The sequence below is a fragment of the Phalangium opilio genome, unplaced genomic scaffold, assembly GCF_054372755.1.
Source record: "Phalangium opilio isolate 3A_F unplaced genomic scaffold, DU_Popi_V2 ptg000019l_1, whole genome shotgun sequence".
Classification (NCBI taxonomy): Eukaryota; Metazoa; Arthropoda; class Arachnida; order Opiliones; family Phalangiidae; genus Phalangium; species Phalangium opilio.
Window position 1 is genome coordinate 365,194 of NW_028324152.1, and position 25,448 is coordinate 390,641.

The 25,448-nt window shown below is 34.5% G+C and overlaps 29 non-coding genes across 29 annotated transcripts; all 29 read right to left on the reverse strand.

Moving 5' to 3' along the window:
* Nucleotides 1-441: 441 nt before the first annotated feature.
* On the reverse strand, nucleotides 442-514 carry TRNAT-UGU (transfer RNA threonine (anticodon UGU)). Its single transcript has one exon. It is a non-coding gene; the product is annotated as a tRNA-Thr (tRNA).
* Nucleotides 515-647: 133 nt separating this feature from the next.
* On the reverse strand, nucleotides 648-720 carry TRNAT-AGU (transfer RNA threonine (anticodon AGU)). Its single transcript has one exon. It is a non-coding gene; the product is annotated as a tRNA-Thr (tRNA).
* Nucleotides 721-1,331: 611 nt separating this feature from the next.
* On the reverse strand, nucleotides 1,332-1,404 carry TRNAT-UGU (transfer RNA threonine (anticodon UGU)). The gene has a single exon. It is a non-coding gene; the product is annotated as a tRNA-Thr (tRNA).
* Nucleotides 1,405-2,188: 784 nt separating this feature from the next.
* TRNAT-AGU (transfer RNA threonine (anticodon AGU)) lies at nucleotides 2,189-2,261 on the reverse strand. Its single transcript has one exon. It is a non-coding gene; the product is annotated as a tRNA-Thr (tRNA).
* Nucleotides 2,262-3,283: 1,022 nt separating this feature from the next.
* On the reverse strand, nucleotides 3,284-3,356 carry TRNAT-UGU (transfer RNA threonine (anticodon UGU)). The gene has a single exon. It is a non-coding gene; the product is annotated as a tRNA-Thr (tRNA).
* Nucleotides 3,357-3,695: 339 nt separating this feature from the next.
* TRNAT-AGU (transfer RNA threonine (anticodon AGU)) lies at nucleotides 3,696-3,768 on the reverse strand. Its single transcript has one exon. It is a non-coding gene; the product is annotated as a tRNA-Thr (tRNA).
* Nucleotides 3,769-4,790: 1,022 nt separating this feature from the next.
* TRNAT-UGU (transfer RNA threonine (anticodon UGU)) lies at nucleotides 4,791-4,863 on the reverse strand. Its single transcript has one exon. It is a non-coding gene; the product is annotated as a tRNA-Thr (tRNA).
* Nucleotides 4,864-4,996: 133 nt separating this feature from the next.
* TRNAT-AGU (transfer RNA threonine (anticodon AGU)) lies at nucleotides 4,997-5,069 on the reverse strand. Its single transcript has one exon. It is a non-coding gene; the product is annotated as a tRNA-Thr (tRNA).
* Nucleotides 5,070-5,441: 372 nt separating this feature from the next.
* Nucleotides 5,442-5,514, reverse strand: TRNAT-AGU (transfer RNA threonine (anticodon AGU)). Its single transcript has one exon. It is a non-coding gene; the product is annotated as a tRNA-Thr (tRNA).
* Nucleotides 5,515-6,504: 990 nt separating this feature from the next.
* On the reverse strand, nucleotides 6,505-6,577 carry TRNAT-AGU (transfer RNA threonine (anticodon AGU)). Its single transcript has one exon. It is a non-coding gene; the product is annotated as a tRNA-Thr (tRNA).
* A 2,587-nt stretch (nucleotides 6,578-9,164) lies between these two features.
* TRNAT-AGU (transfer RNA threonine (anticodon AGU)) lies at nucleotides 9,165-9,237 on the reverse strand. The gene has a single exon. It is a non-coding gene; the product is annotated as a tRNA-Thr (tRNA).
* Nucleotides 9,238-9,609: 372 nt separating this feature from the next.
* TRNAT-AGU (transfer RNA threonine (anticodon AGU)) lies at nucleotides 9,610-9,682 on the reverse strand. Its single transcript has one exon. It is a non-coding gene; the product is annotated as a tRNA-Thr (tRNA).
* A 339-nt stretch (nucleotides 9,683-10,021) lies between these two features.
* On the reverse strand, nucleotides 10,022-10,094 carry TRNAT-AGU (transfer RNA threonine (anticodon AGU)). The gene has a single exon. It is a non-coding gene; the product is annotated as a tRNA-Thr (tRNA).
* A 166-nt stretch (nucleotides 10,095-10,260) lies between these two features.
* TRNAT-UGU (transfer RNA threonine (anticodon UGU)) lies at nucleotides 10,261-10,333 on the reverse strand. The gene has a single exon. It is a non-coding gene; the product is annotated as a tRNA-Thr (tRNA).
* A 134-nt stretch (nucleotides 10,334-10,467) lies between these two features.
* TRNAT-AGU (transfer RNA threonine (anticodon AGU)) lies at nucleotides 10,468-10,540 on the reverse strand. The gene has a single exon. It is a non-coding gene; the product is annotated as a tRNA-Thr (tRNA).
* A 133-nt stretch (nucleotides 10,541-10,673) lies between these two features.
* Nucleotides 10,674-10,746, reverse strand: TRNAT-AGU (transfer RNA threonine (anticodon AGU)). The gene has a single exon. It is a non-coding gene; the product is annotated as a tRNA-Thr (tRNA).
* A 133-nt stretch (nucleotides 10,747-10,879) lies between these two features.
* TRNAS-ACU (transfer RNA serine (anticodon ACU)) lies at nucleotides 10,880-10,952 on the reverse strand. Its single transcript has one exon. It is a non-coding gene; the product is annotated as a tRNA-Ser (tRNA).
* Nucleotides 10,953-11,325: 373 nt separating this feature from the next.
* Nucleotides 11,326-11,398, reverse strand: TRNAT-AGU (transfer RNA threonine (anticodon AGU)). Its single transcript has one exon. It is a non-coding gene; the product is annotated as a tRNA-Thr (tRNA).
* Nucleotides 11,399-11,770: 372 nt separating this feature from the next.
* Nucleotides 11,771-11,843, reverse strand: TRNAT-UGU (transfer RNA threonine (anticodon UGU)). The gene has a single exon. It is a non-coding gene; the product is annotated as a tRNA-Thr (tRNA).
* A 133-nt stretch (nucleotides 11,844-11,976) lies between these two features.
* Nucleotides 11,977-12,049, reverse strand: TRNAT-CGU (transfer RNA threonine (anticodon CGU)). The gene has a single exon. It is a non-coding gene; the product is annotated as a tRNA-Thr (tRNA).
* A 132-nt stretch (nucleotides 12,050-12,181) lies between these two features.
* On the reverse strand, nucleotides 12,182-12,254 carry TRNAS-ACU (transfer RNA serine (anticodon ACU)). Its single transcript has one exon. It is a non-coding gene; the product is annotated as a tRNA-Ser (tRNA).
* Nucleotides 12,255-12,627: 373 nt separating this feature from the next.
* TRNAT-AGU (transfer RNA threonine (anticodon AGU)) lies at nucleotides 12,628-12,700 on the reverse strand. Its single transcript has one exon. It is a non-coding gene; the product is annotated as a tRNA-Thr (tRNA).
* A 133-nt stretch (nucleotides 12,701-12,833) lies between these two features.
* On the reverse strand, nucleotides 12,834-12,906 carry TRNAT-AGU (transfer RNA threonine (anticodon AGU)). Its single transcript has one exon. It is a non-coding gene; the product is annotated as a tRNA-Thr (tRNA).
* A 133-nt stretch (nucleotides 12,907-13,039) lies between these two features.
* Nucleotides 13,040-13,112, reverse strand: TRNAS-ACU (transfer RNA serine (anticodon ACU)). The gene has a single exon. It is a non-coding gene; the product is annotated as a tRNA-Ser (tRNA).
* A 373-nt stretch (nucleotides 13,113-13,485) lies between these two features.
* TRNAT-AGU (transfer RNA threonine (anticodon AGU)) lies at nucleotides 13,486-13,558 on the reverse strand. Its single transcript has one exon. It is a non-coding gene; the product is annotated as a tRNA-Thr (tRNA).
* Nucleotides 13,559-13,691: 133 nt separating this feature from the next.
* Nucleotides 13,692-13,764, reverse strand: TRNAT-AGU (transfer RNA threonine (anticodon AGU)). Its single transcript has one exon. It is a non-coding gene; the product is annotated as a tRNA-Thr (tRNA).
* A 785-nt stretch (nucleotides 13,765-14,549) lies between these two features.
* On the reverse strand, nucleotides 14,550-14,622 carry TRNAT-AGU (transfer RNA threonine (anticodon AGU)). The gene has a single exon. It is a non-coding gene; the product is annotated as a tRNA-Thr (tRNA).
* Nucleotides 14,623-15,201: 579 nt separating this feature from the next.
* Nucleotides 15,202-15,274, reverse strand: TRNAT-AGU (transfer RNA threonine (anticodon AGU)). Its single transcript has one exon. It is a non-coding gene; the product is annotated as a tRNA-Thr (tRNA).
* A 339-nt stretch (nucleotides 15,275-15,613) lies between these two features.
* TRNAT-AGU (transfer RNA threonine (anticodon AGU)) lies at nucleotides 15,614-15,686 on the reverse strand. Its single transcript has one exon. It is a non-coding gene; the product is annotated as a tRNA-Thr (tRNA).
* Nucleotides 15,687-25,448: the final 9,762 nt, after the last annotated feature.

Below are 25,448 nucleotides of genomic sequence, written 5' to 3' on the forward strand. Positions count from 1 at the left end.
AAAAAAAATCTACGCTTACAAAATCAATCAAAGATTGACAGGTATTCCTCCCCCAAAAAAGAGAGAAAACGTAGAAACTAGGCTCCCCCGCCTTAACAGTGGCCGCCATCTTTGTAGCTCATACTGGCGTACTACTCTCTTATAATTTTTAATTTTTCAAAATTTAATAGCTTCGAAATCTAGTTCAAGTTATATAGCAGCAAGGCTCCGACGAGAATCGAACACATGATCTCCTGTTTACAAGACTGGCGCTTTATCCACTAAGCCACGGAGCCCTTGCTTTGAAGCGATATGAATGCAGAATATTTCAGTAAATTAACTAAATTATCTCATGGGAACTTTTACACTATTGTTTGCATATATGCATATCTAAATCAACTATTATTTTTAATTTTTCAAAATTCAATAGCTTCGAAATCTAGTTCAAGTAATATAACAGCAAGGCTCCGACGAGAATCGAACACGTGATCTCCTGTTTACAAGACTGGCGCTTTAACCACTAAGCCACGGAGCCCTTGCTTTGAAGCGATATGAATGCAGGATATTTCAGTAAATTAACTAAATTATCTCTTGGGAACTTTTGCCCTATTATTTTAATTTTTCAAAATTATATAGCTACGAAATCTAGTTCAAGTGACATAACAGCGAGGCTCCGACGAGAATCGAACTCATGACCTCCTGTTTACTAGACAGGCGCTTTAACCACTAAGCCACGGAGCCCTTGCTTTGATACGACATGAATGCTGAATATTCCAGTAATTTAACTAAATAAACTCATCGGAATTTTTACCCTAATGTTTTAGTTTTTCAAAATTTAATAGCTACGAAATCTAGGTCAAGTAACATAACAGCCAGGCTCCGACGAGAATCGAACTCATGATCTCCTGTTTACTAGACAGGCGCATTAACCACTAAGCCACGGAGCCCTTGCTTTGAAGCGATATGAATGCTGAATATTTCAGTAAATTAACTAAATTATCACATCGGAACTTTTACACTATTGTTTGCTTATATGAATATCTAAATCAACTATTATTTTTAATTTTTCAAAATTTAATAGCTTCGAAATCTAGTTCAAGTGATATAACAGCAAGGCTCCGACGAGAATCGAACACATGATCTCCTGTTTACAAGACTGGCGCTTTATCCACTAAGCCACGGAGCCCTTGCTTTGAAGCGATATGAATGAAGAATATTTCAGTAAATTAACTAAATTATCTCATGGGAACTTTTACACTATTGTTTGCATATATGCATATCTAAATCAACTATTATTTTTAATTTTTCAAAATTCAATAGCTTCGAAATCTAGTTCAAGTAATATAACAGCAAGGCTCCGACGAGAATCGAACACATGATCTCCTGTTTACAAGACTGGCGCTTTAACCACTAAGCCACGGAGCCCTTGCTTTGAAGCGATATGAATGCGGGATATTTCAGTAAATTAACTAAATTATCTCTTGGGAAATTTTGCCCTATTATTTTAATTTTTCAAAATTATATAGCTACGAAATCTAGTTCAAGTAACATAACAGCGAGGCTCCGACGAGAATCGAACTCATGATCTCCTGTTTACTAGACAGGCGCATTAACCACTAAGCCACGGAGCCCTTGCTTTGAAGCGACATGAATGCTGAATATTCCAGTAATTTAACTTAATTAACTCCTCGGAATTTTTACCCTATTGTTTTAATTTTTAAAAATTTAATAGCTACGAAATCTAGGTCAAGTAACATAACAGCGAGGCTCCGACGAGAATCGAACTCATGATCTCCTGTTTACTAGACAGGCGCTTTAACCACTAATCCACGGAGCCCTTGCTTCGAAGCGATATGAATGCTGAATATTTCAGTAAATTAACTAAATTATCTCACGGGAACTTTTACACTATTGTTTGCATATATGCATATCTAAATCAACTATTATTTTTAATTTTTCAAAATTTAATAGCTTCGAAATCTAGTTCAAGTAATATAACAGCAAGGCTCCGACGAGAATCGAACACATGATCTCCTGTTTACAAGACTGGCGCTTTAACCACTGAGCCACGGAGCCCTTGCTTTGAAGCGACATGAATGCTGAATATTCCAGTAATTTAACTTAATTAACTCCTCGGAATTTTTACCCTATTGTTTTAATTTTTCAAAATTTAATAGCTACGAAATCTAGGTCAAGTAACATAACAGCAAGGCTCCGACGAGAATCGAACTCATGATCTCCTGTTTACTAGACAGGCGCTTTAACCACTAAGCCACGGAGCCCTTGCTTCGAAGCGATATGAATGCTGAATATTTCAGTAAATTAACTAAATTATCTCATGGGAACTTTTGCCCTATTATTTTAATTTTTCAATATTTAATAGTATCGAAATCTAGTTCAAGTAATATAACAGCAAGGCTCCGACGAGAATCGAACACATGATCTCCTGTTTACAAGACAGGCGCTTTAACCACAAAGCCACGGAGCCTTGGTTTGAAGCGATATGAATGTAGAATATTTCAGTAAATTAACTAAATTATCTCATGGGAACTTTTGCCCTATTATTTTAATTTTTCAAAATTATATAGCTACGAAATCTAGTTCAAGTAACATAACAGCGAGGCTCCGACGAGAATCAAACTCATGATCTCCTGTTTACTAGACAGGCACATTAACCACTAAGCCACGGAGCCCTTGCTTTGAAGCGATATGAATGCTGAATATTTCAGTAAATTAACTAAATTATCACATCGGAACTTTTACACTATTGTTTGCTTATATGCATATCTAAATCAACTATTATTTTTAATTTTTCAAAATTTAATAGCTTCGAAATCTAATTCAAGTAATATAACAGCAAGGCTCCGAAGAAAATCGAACACATGATCTCCTGTTTACAAGACTGGCGCTTTAACCACTAAGCCACGGATCCCTTGCTTTGAAGCGATATGAATGCTGAATATTTCAGTAAATTAACTAAATTATCTCATGGGAACTTTTACACTATTGTTTGCATATATGCATATCTAAATCAACTATTATTTTTTATTTTTCAAAATTTAATAGCTTCGAAATCTAATTCAAGTAAAATAAAAGCAAGGCTCCGAAGAAAATCGAACACATGATCTCCTGTTTACGAGACTGGCGCTTTAACCACTAACCCACGGAGCCCTTGCTTTGAAGCGATATGAATGCAGTATATTTTAGTAAATGAACTAAATTATCTCTTGGGAACTTTTGCCCTATTATTTTAATTTTTCAAAATTATATAGCTACGAAATCTAGTTCAAGTAACATAACAACGAGGCTCCGGTGAGAATCGAACTCATGATCTCCTGTTTACAAGACAGGCGCTTTAACCACTAAGCCACGGAGCCCTTGGTTTGAAGCGATATGAATGCAGAATATTACAGTAAATTAACTAAATTATCTCATGGGAACTTTTGCCCTATTATTTTAATTTTTCAGAATTATATAGCTACGAAATCTAGTTCAAGTAACATAACAGCAAGGCTCCGACGAGAATCGAACACATGATCTCCTGTTTACAAGACTGGCGCTTTAACCACTGAGCCACGGAGCCCTTGCTTTGAAGCGACATGAATGCTGAATATTCCAGTAATTTAACTTAATTAACTCCTCGGAATTTTTACCCTATTGTTTTAATTTTTCAAAATTTAATAGCTACGAAATCTAGGTCAAGTAACATAACAGCAAGGCTCCGACGAGAATCGAACTCATGATCTCCTGTTTACTAGACAGGCGCTTTAACCACTAAGCCACGGAGCCCTTGCTTCGAAGCGATATGAATGCTGAATATTTCAGTAAATTAACTAAATTATCTCATGGGAACTTTTGCCCTATTATTTTAATTTTTCAATATTTAATAGTATCGAAATCTAGTTCAAGTAATATAACAGCAAGGCTCCGACGAGAATCGAACACATGATCTCCTGTTTACAAGACAGGCGCTTTAACCACAAAGCCACGGAGCCTTGGTTTGAAGCGATATGAATGTAGAATATTTCAGTAAATTAACTAAATTATCTCATGGGAACTTTTGCCCTATTATTTTAATTTTTCAAAATTATATAGCTACGAAATCTAGTTCAAGTAACATAACAGCGAGGCTCCGACGAGAATCAAACTCATGATCTCCTGTTTACTAGACAGGCACATTAACCACTAAGCCACGGAGCCCTTGCTTTGAAGCGATATGAATGCTGAATATTTCAGTAAATTAACTAAATTATCACATCGGAACTTTTACACTATTGTTTGCTTATATGCATATCTAAATCAACTATTATTTTTAATTTTTCAAAATTTAATAGCTTCGAAATCTAATTCAAGTAATATAACAGCAAGGCTCCGAAGAAAATCGAACACATGATCTCCTGTTTACAAGACTGGCGCTTTAACCACTAAGCCACGGATCCCTTGCTTTGAAGCGATATGAATGCTGAATATTTCAGTAAATTAACTAAATTATCTCATGGGAACTTTTACACTATTGTTTGCATATATGCATATCTAAATCAACTATTATTTTTTATTTTTCAAAATTTAATAGCTTCGAAATCTAATTCAAGTAAAATAAAAGCAAGGCTCCGAAGAAAATCGAACACATGATCTCCTGTTTACGAGACTGGCGCTTTAACCACTAACCCACGGAGCCCTTGCTTTGAAGCGATATGAATGCAGTATATTTTAGTAAATGAACTAAATTATCTCTTGGGAACTTTTGCCCTATTATTTTAATTTTTCAAAATTATATAGCTACGAAATCTAGTTCAAGTAACATAACAACGAGGCTCCGGTGAGAATCGAACTCATGATCTCCTGTTTACAAGACAGGCGCTTTAACCACTAAGCCACGGAGCCCTTGGTTTGAAGCGATATGAATGCAGAATATTACAGTAAATTAACTAAATTATCTCATGGGAACTTTTGCCCTATTATTTTAATTTTTCAGAATTATATAGCTACGAAATCTAGTTCAAGTAACATAACAGCGAGGCTCCGACGAGAATCGAACTCATGACCTCCTGTTTACTAGACAGGCGCTTTAACCACTAAGCCACGGAGCCCTTGCTTTGAAGCGATATGAATGCAGGGTATTTCAGTAAATTAACCTAATTATCTCATGGGAACTTTTACACTATTGTTTGCATATATGCATATCTAAATCAACTATTATATTTAATTTTTCAAAATTTAATAGCTTCGAAATCTAGTTCAAGTAATATAACAGCAAGGCTCCGACGAGAATCGAGCACATGATCTCCTGCTTACAAGACTGGCGCTTTAACCACTAAGCCACGGAGCCATTGATTTGAAGCGATATGAATGCAGGATATTTCAGTAAATTAACTAAATTATCTCTTGGGAACTTTTGCCCTATTATTTTAATTTTTCAAAATTATAAAGCTACGAAATCTTGTTCAAGTAACATAACAGCGAGGCTCCGACGAGAATGGAACTCATGATCTCCTGTTTACTAGACAGGCGCTTTAACCACTAAGCCACGGAGCCCTTGCTTTGAAGCGACATGAATGCTGAATATTCCAGTAATTTAACTTAATTAACTCCTCGGAATTTTTACCCTATTGTTTTAATTTTTCAAAATTTAATAGCTACGAAATCTAGGTCAAGTAACATAACAGCAAGGTTCCGACGAGAATCGAACACATGATCTCCTGTTTACAAGACTGGCGCTTTAACCGCTAAGCCACGGAGCCCTTGCTTTGAAGCGAAATGAATGCAGAATATTTCAGCAAATTAACTAAATTATCTCATGGGAACTTTTGCCCTATTATTTTAATTTTTCAAAATTATATAGCTACGAAATCTAGTTCAAGTAACATAACAGCGAGGCTCCGACGAGAATCGAACTTATGATCTCCTGACTACTAGACAGGCGCTTTAACCACTAAGCCACGGAGCCGTTGCTTTGAAGCGATATGAATGCAGGATATTTCAATAAATTAACTAAATTATCTCATGGGAACTTTTACACTATTGTTTGCATATATGCATATCTAAATCAACTATTATTTTTAATTTTTCAAAATTTAATAGCTTCGAAATCTAGTTCAAGTAATATAACAGCAAGACTCCGACGAGAATCGAACACATGATCTCCTGTTTACAAGACTGGCGCTTTAACCACTAAGCCACGGAGCCCTTGCTTTGAAGCGGTATGAATGCAATATATTTCAGTAAATTAACGAAATTATCTCTTGGGAACTTCTGCCCTATTATTTTAATTTTTCAAAATTATATAGCTACGGAATCTAGTTCAAGTAACATAACAGCGAGGCTCCGACGAGAATCGAACTCATGATCTCCTGTTTACTAGACACGCGCTTTAACCACTAAGCCACGGAGCCCTTGCTTTGAAGCGACATGAATGCTGAATATTCCAGTAATTTAACTTAATTAACTCCTCGGAATTTTTACCCTATTGTTTTAATTTTTCAAAATTTAATAGCTACGAAATCTAGGTCAAGTAACATAACAGCAAGGCCCCGACGAGAATCGAACTCATGATCTCCTGTTTACTAGACAGGCGCTTTAACCACTAAGCCACGGAGCCCTTGCTTCGAAGCGATATGAATGCTGAATATTTCAGTAAATTAACTAAATTATCTCATGGGAACTTTTGCCCTATTATTTTAATTTTTCAAAATTATATAGCTACGAAATCTAGTTCAAGTAACATAACAGCGAGGCTCCGACGAGAATCGAACTCATGATCTCCTGTTTACTAGACAGGCACATTAACCACTAAGCCACGGAGCCCTTGCTTTGAAGCGATATGAATGCTGAATATTTCAGTAAATTAACTAAATTATCACATCGGAACTTTTACACTATTATATAAAAAAGACTTGGTTTGCCCAAGCCTTAAAAACAAAACGATAAGAGTTTTTCCAGTTGTCTGAAGCGCGGATATTATTTTTTTCTATTGAATTTTAAAGACAATCCGTATTTTACTACTCTTTAGAATTTAATTCAATCACCTGATTTTACTGCTAATGGATTAGTTTCCTATAAATTAATTGAAATAAAAAATTACTTATCTCAGATTTTTCAAGAACAATTCCATTTTCCTGAAAAATTTTATCATGAAATTTTTTCTTTTCAATGGAGAACGTACTTTAATTTTCAAATAATACTCTCATTAATAATGTATTATATGCGGTCTTTTCGAATACAAAAGGGGGCTGTTATCACCTTTCTTATATTTGATAAAGGGGTTCGTTTCTCACAATTATTGAACTGTGTATATCAGTACTTGTGGGGAAGATTTTAGTTGTGTTGGTTGAGTTGCTATTTAGTTGAAAACTTGATGTGTTTAAAACCTTTTGAAAGGAAAATTCTCGGAAATTAAAAAAGAAAGAGTCAATTTGATTAAATTTACAAGATATCCCTCAAAATAATAAATGCATGATAAAATGTTTCAGGAAAATGGAATTGGTGTTGAAAAATCTGAGATAAGTAATTTTTTATTTCAATTAATTTATAGGAAACTAATCCATTAGCAGTAAAATCAGGTGATTGAATTAAATTCTAAAGAGTAGTAAAATACGGATTGTCTTTAAAATTCAATAGAAAAAAATAATATCCGCGCTTCAGACAACTGGAAAAACTCTTATCGTTTTGTTTTTAAGGCTTGGGCAAACCAAGTCTTTTTTATATAATATCTGTTCCTTCAGCCTTATTTTGTAATAATCTATTATAAAAATAATAATATGCTTGTCAAACGTCATTAATTCGATGTTCCAGTAAGATGTTCGTGAGCATATTGGCTCACTCCAAGTGTCTCTCATTATTTTATGGGAAAGATTAAAATTTTAAATCATTTGGCAGGGGAGTGGTAAATTAATTCACCATAGATAGGCGGGTGGTAACTTATTTCATGTAAAATGGCGGTTGGTGACTCAATTAAGTTTAGTTGACCTTTTTGTATATATTTAAAATATAAGTTATTTCTAAACCACGCGCCAGCACGCGCACATTTCATTGAAAGTTTGTTATTTAAGAATTTTCCCTTCTATTTACTAAGAATCTTCATCAAAAATAGACAACGAGCTTTCCAAGACTTGAACCTGCAATGTTTTGCCTCGAATGCAAACGCGTTATTCATTACGCCACAAGCCCGTACTTCGCAACAAAAAATTATCCAAACATTGTATTTATGGGATTATTTCATTTATGTTGAATAAAAGGTCTGTAAGAATAAACACCTAGCTTGCCAGGACTCGAACCTGCAATCTTCTGCTCCATAGGCAGACGCGTTACCCTATGCGCCACAAACCCGATGGAGGCTGAACAAAATGCTATGCAAACATAGTAATATATGTAACGGTTTTACCATGATTTATAAATTAATTAAAATAAAATACTTAGACTTAATTGTTCTTAATCAAACTTCAGAAGTTCAACATTCAATAGTTGCTTGATAATTAAAAAGTGTTCCGAACCTTAACTTCGCAGTAGTTTCTGAGTTATTCGATGGAGTGGACCACCAAAAATCCCATGCTTTTACAATGGGACGCTAAGCCTAAAATCTGTGAATTATTTCTTTAACATTACGGGAGGGTGTGGGTTCTTATCTAGAAGGGCCTACCGGCCCTCTAGAATTGTTTGCTTATATGCATATCTAAATCAACTATTATTTTTAATTTTTCAAAATTTAATAGCTTCGAAATCTAATTCAAGTAATATAACAGCAAGGCTCCGAAGAAAATCGAACACATGATCTCCTGTTTACAAGACTGGCGCTTTAACCACTAAGCCACGGATCCCTTGCTTTGAAGCGATATGAATGCTGAATATTTCAGTAAATTAACTAAATTATCTCATGGGAACTTTTACACTATTGTTTGCATATATGCATATCTAAATCAACTATTATTTTTTATTTTTCAAAATTTAATAGCTTCGAAATCTAATTCAAGTAAAATAAAAGCAAGGCTCCGAAGAAAATCGAACACATGATCTCCTGTTTACGAGACTGGCGCTTTAACCACTAAGCCACGGAGCCCTTGGTTTGAAGCGATATGAATGCAGAATATTACAGTAAATTAACTAAATTATCTCATGGGAACTTTTGCCCTATTATTTTAATTTTTCAGAATTATATAGCTACGAAATCTAGTTCAAGTAACATAACAGCGAGGCTCCGACGAGAATCGAACTCATGATCTCCTGTTTACTAGACAGGCGCTTTAACCACTAAGCCACGGAGCCCTTGCTTTGAAGCGATATGAATGCAGGGTATTTCAGTAAATTAACCTAATTATCTCATGGGAACTTTTACACTATTGTTTGCATATATGCATATCTAAATCAACTATTATATTTAATTTTTCAAAATTTAATAGCTTCGAAATCTAGTTCAAGTAATATAACAGCAAGGCTCCGACGAGAATCGAGCACATGATCTCCTGTTTACAAGACTGGCGCTTTAACCACTAAGCCACGGAGCCCTTGCTTTGAAGCGATATGAATGCAGGATATTTCAGTAAATTAACTAAATTATCTCTTGGGAACTTTTGCCCTATTATTTTAAATTTTCAAAATTATAAAGCTACGAAATCTTGTTCAAGTAACATAACAGCGAGGCTCCGACGAGAATGGAACTCATGATCTCCTGTTTACTAGACAGGCGCTTTAACCACTAAGCCACGGAGCCCTTGCTTTGAAGCGACATGAATGCTGAATATTCCAGTAATTTAACTTAATTAACTCCTCGGAATTTTTACCCTATTGTTTTAATTTTTCAAAATTTAATAGCTACGAAATCTAGGTCAAGTAACATAACAGCAAGGTTCCGACGAGAATCGAACACATGATCTCCTGTTTACAAGACTGGCGCTTTAACCGCTAAGCCACGGAGCCCTTGCTTTGAAGCGAAATGAATGCAGAATATTTCAGCAAATTAACTAAATTATCTCATGGGAACTTTTGCCCTATTATTTTAATTTTTCAAAATTATATAGCTACGAAATCTAGTTCAAGTAACATAACAGCGAGGCTCCGACGAGAATCGAACTCATGATCTCCTGACTACTAGACAGGCGCTTTAACCACTAAGCCACGGAGCCCTTGCTTTGAAGCGATATGAATGCAGGATATTTCAGTAAATTAACTAAATTATCTCATGGGAACTTTTACACTATTGTTTGCATATATGCATATCTAAATCAACTATTATTTTTAATTTTTCAAAATTTAATAGCTTCGAAATCTAGTTCAAGTAATATAACAGCAAGGCTCCGACGAGAATCGAACACATGATCTCCTGTTTACAAGACTGGCGCTTTAACCACTAAGCCACGGAGCCCTTGCTTTGAAGCGATATGAATGCAGAATATTTCAGTAAATTAACTAAATTATCTCATGGGAACTTTTGTCCTATTATTTTAATTTTTCAAAAGTTATATAGCTACGAAATCTAGTTCAAGTAACATAACATCGAGGCTCCGACGAGAATAGAACTCATGATCTCCTGTTTACTAGACAGGCGCTTTAACCACTAAGCCACGGAGCCCTTGCTTTGAAACGACATGAATGCTGAATATTCCAGTAATTTAACTTAATTAACTCATCGGAATTTTTACCCTATTGTTTTAATTTTTCAAAATTTAATAGCTACGAAATCTAGGTCAAGTAACATAACAGCAAGGCTCCGACGAGAATCGAACTCGTGATCTCCTGTTTACTAGACAGGCACTTTAACCACTAAGCCACGGAGCCCTTGATTTGAAGCGACATGAATGCTGAATATTCCAGTAATTTAACTTAATTAACTCATCGGAATTTTTACCCTATTGTTTTAATTTTTCAAAATTTAATAGCTACGAAATCTAGGTCAAGTAACATAACAGCCTGGCTCCGACGAGAATCGAACTCATGATCTCCTGTTTAGTAGACAGGCGCATTAACCACTAAGCCACGGAGCCCTTGCTTTGAAGCGATATGAATGCTGAATATTTCAGTAAATTAACTAAATTATCACATCGGAACTTTTACACTATTGTTTGCTTACATGCATATCTAAATCAACTATTATTTTTAATTTTTCAAAATTTAATAGCTTCGAAATCTAGTTCAAGTAATATAACAGCAAGGCTCCGACGAGAATCGAACACATGATCTCCTGTTTACAAGATTGGCGCTTTAACCACTAAGCCACGGAGCCCTTGCTTTGAAGCGATATGAATGCAGAATATTTCAGTAAATTAACTAAATTATCTCATGGGAACTTTTGCCCTATTATTTTAATTTTTCAAAAGTTATATAGCTACGAAATCTAGTTCAAGTAACATAACATCGAGGCTCCGACGAGAATAGAACTCATGATCTCCTGTTTACTAGACAGGCGCTTTAACCACTAAGCCACGGAGCCCTTGCTTTGAAGCGACATGAATGCTGAATATTCCAGTAATTTAACTAAATTAACTCATCGGAATTTTTACCCTATTGTTTTAATTTTTCAAAATTTAATAGCTACGAAATCTAGGTCAAGTAACATAACAGCAGGGCTCCGACGAGAATCGAACTCATGATCTCCTGTTTACTAGACAGGCGCATTAACCACTAAGCCACGGAGCCCTTGCTTTGAAGCGATATGAATGCTGAATATTTCAGTAAATTAACTAAATTATCACATCGGAACTTTTACACTATTGTTTGCATATATGCATATCTAAATCAACTATTATTTTCAATTTTTCAAAATTTAATAGCTACGAAATCTAGTTCAAGTAATATAACAGCGAGGCTCCGACCAGAATCGAACTCATGATCTCCTGTTTACAAGACAGGCGCTTTAACCACTAAGCCACGGAGCCCTGGCTTTGAAGCGACATGAATGCAGAATATTACTGTAATTTAACTAAAATAACTCATCGGAATTTTTACCCTATTGTTTTAATTTTTCAAAATGAAATAGCTACGATATCTAGATCAAGTAGCATAACACCGAGGCTCCGACGAGAATCGAGCTCATGATCTCCTGTTTACGAGACAGGCGCTTTAACCACTAAGCCACGGAGCCCTTGCTTTGAAGCGACATGAATGCTGAATATTCCAGTAATTTAACTAAATTAACTCATCGGAATTTTTACCCTATTGTTTTAATTTTTCAAAACTTAATAGCTACGAAAAATAGTACAAGAACATAACAGCCTGGCTCCGACGAGAATAGAACTCATGATCTCCTGTTTAGTAGACAGGCGCATTAACCACTAAGCCACGGAGCCCTTGCTTTGAAGCGATATGAATGCTGAATATTTCAGTAAATTAACTAAATTATCACATCGGAACTTTTACACTATTGTTTGCATATATGCATATCTAAATCAACTATTATTTTTAATTTTTCAAAATTTAATAGCTTCGAAATCTAGTTCAAGTAATATAACAGCAAGGCTCCGACGAGAATCGAACACATGATCTCCTGTTTACAAGATTGGCGCTTTAACCACTAAGCCACGGAGCCCTTGCTTTGAAGCGATATGAATGCAGAATATTTCAGTAAATTAACTAAATTATCTCATGGGAACTTTTGCCCTATTATTTTAATTTTTCAAAAGTTATATAGCTACGAAATCTAGTTCAAGTAACATAACATCGAGGCTCCGACGAGAATAGAACTCATGATCTCCTGTTTACTAGACAGGCGCTTTAACCACTAAGCCACGGAGCCCTTGCTTTGAAACGACATGAATGCTGAATATTCCAGTAATTTAACTTAATTAACTCATCGGAATTTTTACCCTATTGTTTTAATTTTTCAAAATTTAATAGCTACGAAATCTAGGTCAAGTAACATAACAGCAAGGCTCCGACGAGAATCGAACTCGTGATCTCCTGTTTACTAGACAGGCACTTTAACCACTAAGCCACGGAGCCCTTGATTTGAAGCGACATGAATGCTGAATATTCCAGTAATTTAACTTAATTAACTCATCGGAATTTTTACCCTATTGTTTTAATTTTTCAAAATTTAATAGCTACGAAATCTAGGTCAAGTAACATAACAGCCTGGCTCCGACGAGAATCGAACTCATGATCTCCTGTTTAGTAGACAGGCGCATTAACCACTAAGCCACGGAGCCCTTGCTTTGAAGCGATATGAATGCTGAATATTTCAGTAAATTAACTAAATTATCACATCGGAACTTTTACACTATTGTTTGCTTATATGCATATCTAAATCAACTATTATTTTTAATTTTTCAAAATTTAATAGCTTCGAAATCTAGTTCAAGTAATATAACAGCAAGGCTCCGACGAGAATCGAACACATGATCTCCTGTTTACAAGATTGGCGCTTTAACCACTAAGCCACGGAGCCCTTGCTTTGAAGCGATATGAATGCAGAATATTTCAGTAAATTAACTAAATTATCTCATGGGAACTTTTGCCCTATTATTTTAATTTTTCAAAAGTTATATAGCTACGAAATCTAGTTCAAGTAACATAACATCGAGGCTCCGACGAGAATAGAACTCATGATCTCCTGTTTACTAGACAGGCGCTTTAACCACTAAGCCACGGAGCCCTTGCTTTGAAGCGACATGAATGCTGAATATTCCAGTAATTTAACTAAATTAACTCATCGGAATTTTTACCCTATTGTTTTAATTTTTCAAAATTTAATAGCTACGAAATCTAGGTCAAGTAACATAACAGCAGGGCTCCGACGAGAATCGAACTCATGATCTCCTGTTTACTAGACAGGCGCTTTAACCACTAAGCCACGGAGCCCTTGCTTTGAAGCGACATGAATGCTGAATATTCCTGTAATTTAACTAAATTAACTCGTCGGAATTTTTACCCTATTGTTTTAATTTTTCAAAATTTAATAGCTACGAAATATAGATCAAGTAACATAACAGCCAGGCTCCGACGAGAATCGAACTCATGATCTCCTGTTTACTAGACAGGCGCATTAACCACTAAGCCACGGAGCCCTTGCTTTGAAGCGATATGAATGCTGAATATTTCAGTAAATTAACTAAATTATCACATCGGAACTTTTACACTATTGTTTGCATATATGCATATCTAAATCAACTATTATTTTTAATTTTTCAAAATTTAATAGCTTCGAAATCTAGTTCAAGTAATATAACAGCAAGGCTCCGACGAGAATCGAACACATGATCTCCTGTTTACAAGATTGGCGCTTTAACCACTAAGCCACGGAGCCCTTGCTTTGAAGCGATATGAATGCAGAATATTTCAGTAAATTAACTAAATTATCTCATGGGAACTTTTGCCCTATTATTTTAATTTTTCAAAAGTTATATAGCTACGAAATCTAGTTCAAGTAACATAACATCGAGGCTCCGACGAGAATAGAACTCATGATCTTATGTTTACTAGACAGGCGCTTTAACCACTAAGCCACGGAGCCCTTGCTTTGAAACGACATGAATGCTGAATATTCCAGTAATTTAACTTAATTAACTCATCGGAATTTTTACCCTATTGTTTTAATTTTTCAAAATTTAATAGCTACGAAATCTAGGTCAAGTAACATAACAGCAAGGCTCCGACGAGAATCGAACTCGTGATCTCCTGTTTACTAGACAGGCACTTTAACCACTAAGCCACGGAGCCCTTGAATTGAAGCGACATGAATGCTGAATATTCCAGTAATTTAACTTAATTAACTCATCGGAATTTTTACCCTATTGTTTTAATTTTTCAAAATTTAATAGCTACGAAATCTAGGTCAAGTAACATAACAGCCAGGCTCCGACGAGAATCGAACTCATGATCTCCTGTTTACTAGACAGGCGCATTAACCACTAAGCCACGGAGTCCTTGCTTTGAAGCGATATGAATGCTGAATATTTCAGTAAATTAACTAAATTATCACATCGGAACTTTTACACTATTGTTTGCATATATGCATATCTAAATCAACTATTATTTTTAATTTTTCAAAATTTAATAGCTTCGAAATCTAGTTCAAGTAATATAACAGCAAGGCTCCGACGAGAATCGAACACGTGATCTCCTGTTTACAAGATTGGCGCTTTAACCACTAAGCCACGGAGCCCTTGCTTTGAAGCGATATGAATGCAGAATATTTCAGTAAATTAACTAAATTATCTCATGGGAACTTTTGCCCTATTATTTTAATTTTTCAAAAGTTGTATAGCTACGAAATCTAGTTCAAGTAACATAACATCGAGGCTCCGACGAGAATAGAACTCATGATCTCCTGTTTACTAGACAGGCGCTTTAACCACTAAGCCACGGAGCCCTTGCTTTGAAGCGACATGAATGCTGAATATTCCAGTAATTTAACTAAATTAACTCATCGGAATTTTTACCCTATTGTTTTAATTTTTCAAAATTTAATAGCTACGAAATCTAGGTCAAGTAACATAACAGCAGGGCTCCGACGAGAATCGAACTCATGATCTCCTGTTTACTAGACAGGCGCATTAACCACTAAGCCACGGAGCCCTTGCTTTGAAGCGACATGAATGCTGAATATTCCTGTAATTTAACTAAATTAACTCGTCGGAATTTTTACCCTATTGTTTTAATTTTTCAAAATTTAATAGCTACGAAATATAGATCAAGTAACATAACAGCAAGGCTCCGACGAGAATCGAACTCATGATCTCCTGTTTACTAGACAGGCGCTTTAACCACTAAGCCACGGAGCCCTTGCTTTGAAGCGACATGAATGCTGAATATTCCTGTAATTTAACTAAATTAACTCGTCGGAATTTTTACCCTATTGTTTTAATTTTTCAAAATTTAATAGCTACGAAATATAGATCAAGTAACATAACAGCAAGGCTCCGACGAGAATCGAATTCATGATCTCCTGTTTACTAGACTGGCGCTTTAACCACTAAGGCACGGAGCCCTTGCTTTGAAGCGATATGAATGCTGAATATATCAGTAAATTAACTAAATTATCTCATGGGAACTTTTACACTATTTTGCATATATACATATCTAAATCAACTATATTTTTTAATTTTTACCTCTCCGTGTGACGTAGTCCAGGAGAGGTTCTGTAACGGCCGTGTCTGTGTGTGTGTCGGGGTGTGGGGGTGGGCGTTTACATTACTATACTTATGAGGACCGCGACGAGAAAACACACCAATCCTGTGGGGACCGTAGTCACTTATGGGGACGCACACCCCGGTCCCCATTAAACCCAAAAAAAACATATGCTCAAATTAATTATTTTTTGATTTTAATTGCTTAAAATTAGTTTTTAAAGTGGTCCCCACAAAGGCGGTAAATTACACATTGCCGATTTTGTGTATGTTTTTGCTTTAGATAAAAACTGGATAATTTCCGATGGTATCGTATAACACATTAAAAGAGCCTCGAATACTTGATATCTACCTGTCCTGTTTCATTCCTGTTTCATTGAAATGCATAATACATCTCATTTTTGTTCAATTTTGAACTCTTATATCGACTATGGGGAGCCATTTTCAAGCGTTATTTCATTATGTTTCTAGTTAGTAGTCTTTGTAAGTAAATAAAATCAATTTTCAATATATTCCCGTTGAATTGTAATTATAATATCACCCATTTTACACTATTTTTCAGGTGAATAGTAAACTTCGTAAGGTGTCGTATCTAAAATTTTTAATATATACTTTTTTAATTGAAATTTATAATTTAATATATACTTTTTTAATTGAAATTTATAATTTACACCATTTTGTGTCTAATTTTGGATTTTTGCACCCTTTGTGGGGACCCTTGACCCAACGGTTTTTCATGTTTTTTGCTTTAGGAGGAAATAATACCATTCCTTAAGGTTTCGTACAACGCAGTAGCAAGAGCTTTGTATTTTTGATATCTACCTGTTTAATTGAAATTTGTGATAAATAAAATTTGAGTTTAAAATTGACTTACTACATCCCTTTTTCCAACGGTTCTTTGTTATTTTCCTTGTGGATGAATAATAGTAAACTTCGTAAGGTATGGTGTCTAAAAGATTTGATATATACCTTTTTAATTGAATATTATAATTTACACCATTTTGTGTCTAATTTTGGATTTTAAGCCCTTTACGGGGACCTTTGACCAAACGGTTTTTCATGTTTTTGCTTTAGGTTTAAATAATGCGATTTTTTGAGATATCGTATAACGAAGTTGAAATAGCTTCGAATTTTTGATTTCTTCCTGTTTAATTGATATTTGTGATAAGTAAAATTTTCTGTTTAAATTTGACTTACTACATCCGCCATGAGGACCTTTTTTAACGCTTTTTCATTATTTTTCTTTTGGTTGAATAATAGTTAACTTGGTTAGGTGTCGTAACTAAGATTTTTGATATATAATGCATTATATATAAGGGCAGTGCGAGCCTTGATTTTTTGGTTTTCGAGCTGCATGTTGAAAATCTGGTTTCGGGCTTTTATCGCGCCTTAAATTTCTATGGCGAGCCTTAACGACTTTCAATTTTAGCTCTTAATTTTCAATGCTACTGTTTTATACATTCAATTACTTTTCTTAGGAAAGAACACTATAAAGTCGTAAATATAACAGATATACTTTTTGGACTATAAAAATACTTGAATCCTATTATCACTTTTGTAATTCCCTTTAAACAGAGAAAAAAACCACATGGAAATTGTTAATGAATTAGATGTAAAAGTGACAAATTAAACATAAAATTGGATTTATTAATAATAATAATAATTTTAGAATACCTCAAAACATCGAGCGGTTTTAAGTGTAATGGGAGATAGCTCGTGAAATTTTCGACGAAAAAATGTATAACCGTTATAACGAGGGTCCTCATAACGCGTATAAACAGTCAAAATTAAACACAAAAAGGGATTAGTTCTCAATTTGAATTTCAATTTGTATATATCAAAAATTTTAGCCTATTTTAAGTACACCATTGGGCAGCTATTTAGTTAATCTTAAAACATATGAAAACCCTTGGAACAACGATCAGCATAACGGACGTAAACAGTTAGAGACGAGATGGGACATTTCTGGTTTTCAAGTAAATAAGATATTGAAAATACAAGACTGTATTAAATGTTTTATAACTTTGAAACCAAAAAACTAAAAACCGTTGATTCTGGAGGTAAAAAGTCAAAGTTAAAAAGAGATCCAGATTTATTCTAGATTTCAATTAAACATTATATCTAAATTATGATTCTAATTTACGGCATGATTCAGAATCTTAAGAATTTATCTAGCTTGAACCAAATACTAAAAGAGATTTCATATGGAATTATTTTAAATTTCAATTTAATATGTTTATATATTAAATTCGAGGCTATTTTCAGTGCGTTGTACCTTAGGAGATTTAATAATTTTCAACCAAAAAAATTTAAAAATCATGAAGAAAAGGGTCCCAAAATCGAATGTAAAACCTCAACACCAAAAACATTTTCGATTGATTTTGAAGTCTAATGAATTTGGAAGATAGAAGAAATACCTGGCTTGATTAAGTGTGATATTCATCTAAAGCAAGACCACGAAAACCTGCTGGAAAAAAGGTCCCCATATCAAATGTAAAAACTAAAATAAAACACAAAGTGTGATTTATTCTCAATTTAGAAAACAAATGTATATCTGGATTACGATTCTTACGTAGTGCATTACTTGATAACTTAAGAAATTATCTAGATTAATAGAAACTTAAAAAACATGAAAAAACTTTGGAACTAGGGTTGCCACTGCGGATTTAAAAAGCCAAAGTTGAATTTTCTATTTATTTCAAAGAAAATTGTATATATCAAAAATGATAGGTAAATTTTAGTGCGTTGTACGACACCTTAATTAGAAATATAATGAAAAACCGTTAGAAAAGAGGTCCTAATACCGGATGAAGAAAGTCAAAATGAAACAAAAAATTGTATGTATTGTAAATTTTAATTACCAAAAATTCAACGTACTTGCGATACCCTAAACCTTACGAAGCTCACGTATTTTAATCAAAAAAATTATTGAAAAACGTTAGAACGAGAGGCCACATAGCAGATGTAAAAATTGAAAATTACATACAATATGGGATGAATTATACAATTCAATTATAAAGGTATATATCAAAAACTCGAGTCTATAGAAAATTCTTTTAAATCGAACTTATTGTTTAGGTTTAAGTTGAACCTGGTCCTTGGTCACCCTCAAAACATCCCTCATTTTTATAATGGGCACCATAGTGTCAGCCTATTGTCCAATTCTGAGATTGCCTATAACTTTGATGGCTCGTTTGACGTGCGTTTGTAAGTTTCGATAGAAATGTATCCCTTAACATCTTCGGGTGGGACTACACTCTTAATTTGAAGCGGTTCCTCGGAATCCACATAAGCAATAAACTTCCTCATTAATAGTAATATTGTCAATTTTTCTTTCCCAATTTTGCTTAATTTCGATCATTGACTCCAGGAAGTAATGTTTGTTGAGTAATTTCATCAGAGAGTTCAACATCTCCATTTGGAATTTTAAGAATTTTCATCAAATACAAAAAAACTTCCAAAGTCATTAAGAAAAAGGGTCCCAAAATCGAATTTAAAAACTCACACCAAAAACATATTGGATTGATTTTTAAGTCTATTGAATTAGGAAGATGCGAAAAAATACGTATTTTGTATGTATGTAATAACGCCGTATGTAACGCGCAAAAGAAGCACGACTACCCTTGTAAACGTGTAAACAATAACTCTACTTTTTATTATGTTACTACTGGCTTTTATACAACTTGAAACGTATTAATAAAAAACATATAAATCGATAAGGTGCAAAGGTTATCACACCTCCCTCCTAAATTGTTAATTTAAGATTGTCCAAAACGTTCGGGTGGGCGTGATATTCTGGATGATCTTCTCGGTCCCTGGTTAACTCTTGGTACTTCGGGTGAACTGTCTGGCGTAAGAACCGGGGGTTCTTGAACCTCTGGTGTCGCTAACGGTATTTCTGGTGGCGCGGGTAGGGTCGTTGTTTGCCCATTGCCATGAGCCCCAGGTTTATGACGCCATAGTTGATCGGCGTGCCTATGCCATGTTTGGTTGTCATTCGTTCGGACCATGTAGTTGCGTGTACCAGAATCTTGATCGAGGACTGTAGAGCTAGTCCAAGTCTTGCCACGACGATAATCTTTGGCCAGGACCTGATCACCAGAAGAAAACGGTCGGTTTTTGCCACCATAGTATTGAACCTGACGTGACTGGCATCCCTGGACAATCGTTGATAGAGACGGACGTACCAAATCGAGACGTGTACGAAGACGACGACCCTGTAGCAATTCGGCTGGAGTAACGCTTGTCGTTGTATGTGGTACACAACGATATGAGCTTAGAAATCGTAGAAGTGCCTCATCTTCTGAAAGGCCATCCTTCACCCCAGCGGAGAGACCCCTTTTGAACGTGCCAAGAAAATTTTCAGCAGCGCCATTCGTCGCCGGATGTCCGGGAGCAGTGAAAGTATGGCAAATTCCACACGACTTGACAAAGGACTCGAATTCGGCGGACCGGAATTGACTACCGTTATCCATCACCAGGCGCTCGGGCAACCCGAATCGAGAAAAGACAGTGCGAAACACCCTTATGGTTTTTTCGGCATAAGTCCTGGATAAGAGCATACACCTTCTTACCCACCGAAATCAGCAACACAGCCGCCTGTAACTTCTTGTCAATGCCGTTAACCGTGAAGAACAGCTCCAATCGTTCGACGTAAGACTTCCAGTCGTCCTCCCCCGGAAGGAACTCGCCAACAGACCCCAAATATGCCGCCATCGAGAACCGAAAGGTCACTCCGTCGCCACTGTAATAACGCCGTATGTAACGCGTAAAAGAAGCACGACTACCCTTGTAAACGTGTAAACAATAACTCTACTTTTTATTATGTTACTACTGGCTTTTATACAACTTGAAACGTATTAATAAAAAACATATAAATCGATAAGGTGCAAAGGTTATCACAATGTATATGTAATATTATGTATAATTTTCATCTAAAGCAAAGACCACAAAAAGCTGTAGGAAGTGAAATCCCCACATCGAACGTAAAAATTCAAATAAAACACAAAACGAGATATATTCTCTATTACAAATAAATGAATCTCTGATTACGATTATAATTTATAATTATTTAATACGTTTATAATTATTTAATACGTTTATAATTATTTAATACGTTTATAATTATTTAATACGTTTATAATTATTTAATACGTTTATAATTATTTAATACGTTTATAATTATTTAATACGTTAATAATTATTTAATACGTTAATAATTATTTAATACGTTTATAATTATTTAATACGTTTATAATTATTTAATACGTTTATAATTATTTAATACGTTTATAATTATTTAATACGTTTATAATTATTTAATACGTTTATAATTATTTAATACGTTTATAATTATTTAATACGTTTATAATTATTTAATACGTTTATAATTATTTAACACGTTTTTTAATTATTTAATACGTTTATAATTATTTAATACGTTGAGAAATTATCAAGACTCATCGAAACTAAAAAACATGAAAAACCAGGTATATATTAAAAGTATGAGGTTAATTTTTGTGCGTTATGCGATACCTTAGGAATATGACTAATTTGAATCAAAAACAAAGGATATGGAAAACCGTTCCCGAACATAAATTGAAGCTGTGTGTATAGGTGTAAACTATAGCTGTTTTTAGAATAGTTGGCTGAACCTTCTCTGAACCTAGACTACATTTGACTGCAGACTCATCCCGCAAATTATTTAGCTAAAAAATCGATCTGCATTTTTCTGCTAAAGTTGATAAAGAGCTGCACTACAGCTGCTAGTTCAGCTTAACTGACTTAAATCTAGCTGCAAAGGTTTTAAGTAGCCATATAGCTGCAGGTATTAAAATACTGTAAATTGAATGTTTCTTTGGATCATTTTCAAGTTATCGCTGTTAGATGGTTGGAAAAGCTTTTCAAATAAGTCAAATTGATGATACTACAACATGACTGAAATAAGCTGTAAAGGTAGCCCATGTGATATGCCTTAATATAGATACACTCAAGCTTAGTAGGAAGGAGTTTGCAAATCTCATTGACTGGAATATAACATCAAATACATATGTGAGCAGCCCTTAAAATAAGATGCTGTATCTTAAAAACAGACTTTATGAAGCTGTGCTAAATTTCTGCACGTAATATCTGTCAGCCAATTAAAATGATCGGAATAGGGGCAAAAATAGGTTAAATTACATAAAGTTTTTTAATTAAAGCTTATCACTATAAAGACACTTCAATGTGATCTTGCGTCTTTTCGTTTACATGAGGGCCCTGAAAGGGATAGAATAACTATAACGGTGCTTCCAATGGGGCTTCAGTGATTAGCTGTGAGTTGCAAAAGAGCTGTAAGTAGACTGCAGTTTGGGTGGAGATACCTGTCAGTGGTCTTCAGCCGCTTTGGTTTATTGCATGTTTAAGTGCACTTGTACCAACGTGTATTACTTAATGTAATTCATTGTTACATGGAATACCGTAGTGCCCTAAGAATCCTGCAGAACTGACAAGTTTTCATTACATTCATTCATCCCATCTTAACCGGGCACTAAGTTTATAGTTAGGATTATTCTCCTTAAGTGAACTGGCAGTAGAAAGAGCTTCGGGGTGTTACACCTTATTAGAAAGCTATCATAGGTGCTGTTTGAACGTTTAAACTTTAATTCTGATATCAGAATAGTAAATTTTTCATTCTCATTCTAGAACATTTAAACTTAACCTCTATTATTAGGACATTAACAGAATATGGTTTAAAGACGGAAAATTAACGAGATATAGTTTAAAATCGGTACATTTCGTAATCATATTCAGAAAGCAGAACATTAGTTAAAGGGTCTGATAATAGAACATAACGGTTCCATGTCTAATTCCTGAAAATTGTTGGTATAATCTAGCTTTATGGACAAACCATTTATGGTTAATTTTGACTCAATCGATTTTCAAACCATAATACACCTATATTTAAACTATTACTGGTATGATGTATTAGTTTAACCATGAAGAGACCATTTTTAAACCTCTAGTTTTTACAGTGTAGCGAATTGAAAGTGGGCTGGAGCGATCATTAAGTTGAAATTGTACAATATATACATTGTATAGATTTTCCATTAAGGTATTGTAGAAAACAGTAGAATCACAATTCAAACGCCTTTACAAGATTTTCTGAAAACTTTAATAGAAAATTAGCAAAAATCGTATAGAAAGTTGTGGAAAATAAGTTAAAATAATTTATAAAATTTCTATAAAATATGCTTATAGAATATAAACATAACACTTACAGAAAAACGCATGGCTTCTTTTTTATATAAAGTCTATAAAATGAAGATATAGAAAGTTTATAGATAAGTCTAAAGATAAATCAACTGGAATATAGCCCCTTACGCACTACACTATTGAATTTTATATATTTTTATGGAAATTTCATAGAACATTTTCGTACGGGCAATAGTAAGTGAGAGGGCTTCAACTGGACTACAATTAGCAGAGGCAGCGCTGACCCCGATTCTGCTATAGTTTAGCCAGCTGGTTACCGAGTTGCAGTTTTTTTATATATATTGGATTGATTGCTGCACTATTACTGCCTGATAGCCCAAGCGCAGCGAAGAAGAAAATTATTCAGGTTTTTTTTTTGGTAAGGCTCGTATCCATTTTGCAAGCCCACATTTGACTGGTGTAAATATTACTTCCACTTTTGTGCACAGAAAAAATATAAAATAATTGGAGATTTATTTTTACTTTTACTCTTGGCCCGTTTTGGGTATAGAAAAATACGATTGAATTGAATTATCAATGCGATTGTCAGTTCACGTAAGTACTTTTAATAAGTGATAATAGGATTCAAGTGTATTTATAGTCTTTAAAGTCTATCTGTTATATTTACGACTTAATAATGTTCTTTCCTAAGGAAAGTAATTGAATGTATAAAACAGTAGCATTGAAAATTAAGTCGTTAAGGCTCGCCATAGAAATTTAAGGCGCGATAAAAGCCCGAAACCATATTTTGAACATGTAGCTCGAAAACCAAAAAATCAAGGCTCGCACTGCCCTTATATATAATGCATTATATATCAAAAATCTTAGTTACGACACCTAACCAAGTTTACTATTATTCAACCAAAAGAAAAATAATAAAAAAGCGTTAAAAAAGGTCCTCATAGCGGAGGTAGTAAGTCAAATTTAAACAGAAAATTTTAATTATCACAAATATCAATTAAACGGGAAGATATAAAAAATACGAAGCTATTTCAACTTCGTTATACGTTATCTCGAAAAATCGCATTATTTTCACCTAAAGCAAAAAACATGAAAAACCGTTGGGTCAAAGGTCCCCGTAAAGGGCTTAAAATCCAAAATTAGACACAAAATGGTGTAAATTATAATATTCAAATAAAAAGGTATATATCAAATCTTTTAGACATCATACCTTACGAAGTTTACTATTATTCATCCACAAAGAAAATTATAAAGAACCGTTGGAAAAAGGGTCCCCATAGCGGATGTAGTAAGTCAAATTTAAACTCAAACTTTATTTATCACAAATTTCAATTAAACAGGTAGACATCAAAAATACAAAGCTATTGCTACTGCGTTATACGAAAACTTAAGGAATTGTATTATTTCCAACTAATGCAAAAAACATGAAAAACCGTTGGTTCAAGGGTCCCCACAAAGGATGTTAAAATCCAAAATTAGACACAAAATGGTGTAAATTATAATTTTCAATTAAAAAAGTATATATTAAAAATTTTAGATACGACACCTTACGAAGTTTACTATTCACCTGAAAAATAGTGGAAAATGGGTGATATTAAAATTACAGTTCAAAAGGGATATATCGAAAATTGACTTTACTTACTTACAATGACTACTAAAAGGGCCGGATTAAGCAATTTTGCACCCGGGGCCGAGATAGTGTGCGCGGTATAAACGGAACAGCAAATGTCCCTAAGGGGGAATAGTTAAACTCAATGTGCCCCCAACAAGCCTTGCAACCGGGGGCCAGTGCCCCCTTGCCCCCCTTTAATCCGGCCCTGACTACTAATATTCATCATTAAGAAAAATAATGAAAAACCGTTTGAAAACTGAAATAAAAGAGATAGATAATAATAATAGTAATCTAAGCTTTGTCTACGAAGGGATTTCCACACTAAGTCTGTGGCTTATTTACAGGTGGGTCCCTTTACAACGCATAGAGGGGTGGTGGCTAGCCCCTTTCCCACAGCTAACCTACAGCGCCCTATACTAACTATTACCGTTAACCTCAGCAAGTTTTGATATTCGAGGCTCTTTTAATTTGTTATACGATACCTTCGGAAATTATCCAATTTTTGTCTAAAGCAAAACAAAAATCTATTGGAAGAAGGGTCTGTAAAAAAGGTGTAAATAGTCACAATTGGACAAAATATGGGATTTTATTAAACAGGTTTATATCAAAAA